Source organism: Bison bison, unplaced genomic scaffold (genome assembly GCF_000754665.1).
Source record: "Bison bison bison isolate TAMUID 2011002044 unplaced genomic scaffold, Bison_UMD1.0 scf7180017864037, whole genome shotgun sequence".
In the NCBI taxonomy this organism is placed as follows: Eukaryota; Metazoa; Chordata; class Mammalia; order Artiodactyla; family Bovidae; genus Bison; species Bison bison.
The window spans coordinates 3013305-3017256 of NW_011494609.1; the positions used below are offsets into that span (position 1 = coordinate 3013305).

The window sequence follows — 3952 nt, forward strand, 5'->3', positions numbered from 1 at the left end:
ACTGCAATGTGGGAGACCTGGGTTTGATCCCTGGGTTGGGAAGATCCCCTGGAAAAGGGAAAGGCTACCCACTCCAGTATTCTGGCCAGGAGAATTCCATGGACTATAATTCCATGGACTCTATAGTCCATGGGGTGGCAAAGAGTTGGACAGGACTGAGTGACTTTCACTTCACTTCACTTTAGCATCTGCCTGTCGTTGGTTGTTCAACAGCTAGTTGTGATTTTGGTTCACAAATAAGGATTCTTGCTTACATATATAGCGTTTGGTTTTCTTTTTCTATCATTTGCTCTTACATGTTTTCTATCATCATAGAAATTATATATCATAACTTTATGTTTTTTGTTATCTGATATTAGTAAGTGTCTCTAAAGAAACTTGATTGGATTGTTAGCTTTCTTTCCCTTCCCTCCCTTCCTGGCTTTTAAAAAAATGGTAGATAATCTTTATTGAGTTCCTGCTCTCAGCATTTAATGCGTGTATGCTGAGTTGCGTAGTCATGTCCAAGTCTTTGAGACACTTTGGACTGTAGCCCGCCAGGCCCCTCTGTCCATGGGTTTTCTCCAGGTAAGAATACTGAAGTAGGCTGCCATGCCCTCCTCCAGGGGGTCTTCCTGGCCGGAGATGGAACCCATGTCTCTTGTGTCTCCTGCATTGCAGGTGGATTCTTGACCAGCATTTAATACTGCAGCTCAACTTATTATGACAGGAGGCTTTCTATAGTGGAGCCAAACTTGAGGGACCCCTTTTGGAAGCAGACTTGAAAGCATCTTGGTAGCCACACTAATGTTCTTTCACAGCTTTCTCACTGTTTTCCGCTCCTCTCCGTTTCAGCTGGTGATGGGTACTTCCAGTTATCAGTGGTCTATCAAAGAGAAGATTGTTTTAGCAGTTTCCAGAGACATTATATTCCTTGGGGAAGAATCTTTGTGCTGCTGTCAAAAGATGTATTTGTCCTCTGCTTTTTAGCAAGTCTTATTCTTTGAACCTGTCCTTTATCATGAGGTAATACTGAATAATACACCCATTTAAAGCATACATTTCAATGGTTTTGATATGTTCACGTAATTGTGCCACCATCACCACAGGTTTAGGACAGTTTCATGACCCCGTCTGTGCCCCGCTCCCCGCAGATATCCCATACCTATGAGTAGTTGCATCCTTTCCCCCAGCCCTAGGCAACCCCTGATCTACTTTCTGTCTGTTGTTATGCCTATATGGAACACTTCACATGGATGGAGTCATAAGATATGTGCTCTTTGTGACTAAATGATTTCTTTCACGTTGTGTTTTAAGGTTTACTTGTTTTGTAGAATCTCATTGGCTTTTGAACTTCACATTTAGCAAGTCTGATTTTTGATGGTATTTTATATTGAACAGGTATTAATTGAACATAATGAAATTGATAGAATATTGGCTTTTGAATTCACTTTTAAAAATTATGAGTAGTTATAATTATTGTCAAAATTTCAGAATTTTAACTAGGTAAAACATTTCAGTGTTCGGAATTTTTACTTAATAAAACATTTCAGTGTTCTATTTTGCTCATCAATACTTAATATAAAAATTTTGTTTTAAAGTGCTAAGAAATGGTTGGTATAAAATATATACTCATGAGAGTCCCTTGCACTGCAAGGAGATCCAACCAGTCCATTCTAAAGGAGATCAGTTCTGGGTGTTCATTGGAAGGACTAATGTTGAAACTGAAACTCCAATACTTTGGCCACCTGATGCGAAGAGCTGATTCATTTGAAAAGACCCTGAGGCTGGGAAAGATTGAGGGCAGAAAGAGAAGGGGACGACAGATGATGAGATGGTTAGATGGCATCAGTCACTCAATGGACATGGGTTTGGGTGAACCCTGGGAGTTGGTGATGGACAGGGAGGCCTGGTGTGCTGCAGTTCATGGGGTTGCAAAGAGTCGGACACGATTGAGCGACTGAACTGAACTGAAAATATATGTATTCTGTAATACCAAATTTGTGAACCTATAAAAGTCTTCAATACCTTAAGTAAATTATATCTAAACAAAATTTTACAGATATAGATTCCCCATTGCCAATTTTAATTTTAAAATCAAAGCTGTGTATTGGTAACTTTTCATTCCATTACAAATTAATGAAACTTAGTGATTAAATCGGAAAAGGCAATGGCACCCCACTCCAGTACTCTTGCCTGGAAAATCCCGTGGATGGAGGAGCCTGGTAGGCTGCAGTCCATGGGGTCGCTAAGAGTCGGACATGACTGAGCGACTTCACTTTCACTTTTCACTTTCATGCATTGGAGAAGGAAATGGCAACCCGCTCCAGTGTTCTTGCCTGGAGAATTCTAGGGATGGTGGAGCCTGATGGGTTGCCGTCTGTGGGGTCACACAGAGTTGGACACGACTGAAGCGACTTAGCAGCAGCAGCAGTGATTAAATCAAGAAACATTTGTTTTCCCAGTTTCCATAGATGAGGAATTTGGTATTGGCTTAGCTGGGCAGTTCTGGCTCAAGGCTTGTGAGGTTGTAATCAAGATGTCAGTTGGAGTGTATCTTCTAAAGGCCCGACCTCAGCTGGAGGATCCCTTCCAAGTTTATTGGCTCATGTGGCTCTTGGTTGGAGGCTTCACTTCTTAGCCAAGTGGACCTTTCTGTAGGGTCTTTGGGCATCTTCAAGATGTTGCTGCTGGCTTCCTCCAGAGTGACTGATCCAGGGAACAGTGATAAAGACAGAAGGCAAAAAGGGTCTTTTATGACCTAGCTTCATAAATTACATACCACTACTCTGCCATGGCTGTTGGTCACACAGGCCAATTCTAGTCTACTGTGGGAGGAGACTACAAAGGGTTTGAATAGGCGGCGGGGGTCAAGGGACCATCTTGGCTGGCTACTGTGAGTTGGAAAGTCGTCTGACTCCCCAGACTGACAGTCCCAACATAATATGACGTCAATCATCAGGTAAGGATTAGGTCAACTCTGGTCTTATATGTATTTTTAATATTTGCATGTGTGAACTTAAAGAATATGGCACGGACCATATGAAATCCATTTTTTGGGTGTGTGCCATGTAGAATGTCATCCACTGGGGATGGAACTCATGTTCCCTTCATTGACAGCTTGAAGTCTTAAGCACTGGACAACCAGGGAAGACCTGACAATACACTTTATATCTGTGTGTGGATGACCCATGTGAGTCCTAGTGGAATAATCATAGTTCACACAAACATAATGGGGTTGGGCAGCCATTGAGGATCTGGGCTCTGACATGTCCCTGTATTACTAAGAACTGAATCTTTCTGAACTGTATCAAATCCAGGGGAACACCTGCTACCCTCAACCTCGTTTTCTCAGATTCCCACTTGCACCTTTGTAAACATTGCAGAACTCAACCAATCCTTGTTTAATGAAAAAAAACAAAAACAAAACCCTTAGTTTTTCGCCAGCTCCAATCATAATTCTTGGCAAACAGACTTCTGTAACTGTGACCTTACTTTTTTTTTTGCCTTTATATGCTTCCTTCTATTTTGTAGTCTGAGTGAAGTCGCTCAGTCATGTCCGACTCTTTGTGACCCCGTGGACTGTAGCTCCCCAGGCTTCTCCGTCCATGGGATTCTCCAGGCAAGAATACTGGAGTGGGTTGCCATTTCCTTCTCCAGGGGATCTTCTCCACCCAGGGATCGGAACCCAGGTCTCCCGCATTGGAGACAGACGCTTTACCATCTGAACTGAAGGGTTTAGAGGCCGTCAAATGGACATGACCTATAAAGGCAATTTTGATGGTTTTACATAGAAATGACCTCTAATGGAAGAGAACACAAATGGGAACTATTTGAGATACGTTTCTATGTAAAATGTAGTTTGCACATAATTCAGCATTTTAAATGAGCACTCCGCAACCAAGACCAAGTATCAATCATCTCTTGAGGTTTTCTACTATGTACCAACATCAAATCTACATAGGAACAAATG

General features: G+C 42.0%; 1 pseudogene; it reads right to left on the bottom strand.

The window, feature by feature from the left end:
- LOC104984992 overlaps positions 1-3952 on the bottom strand; it is a 32293-nt pseudogene that overhangs the window by 15913 nt on the left and 12428 nt on the right.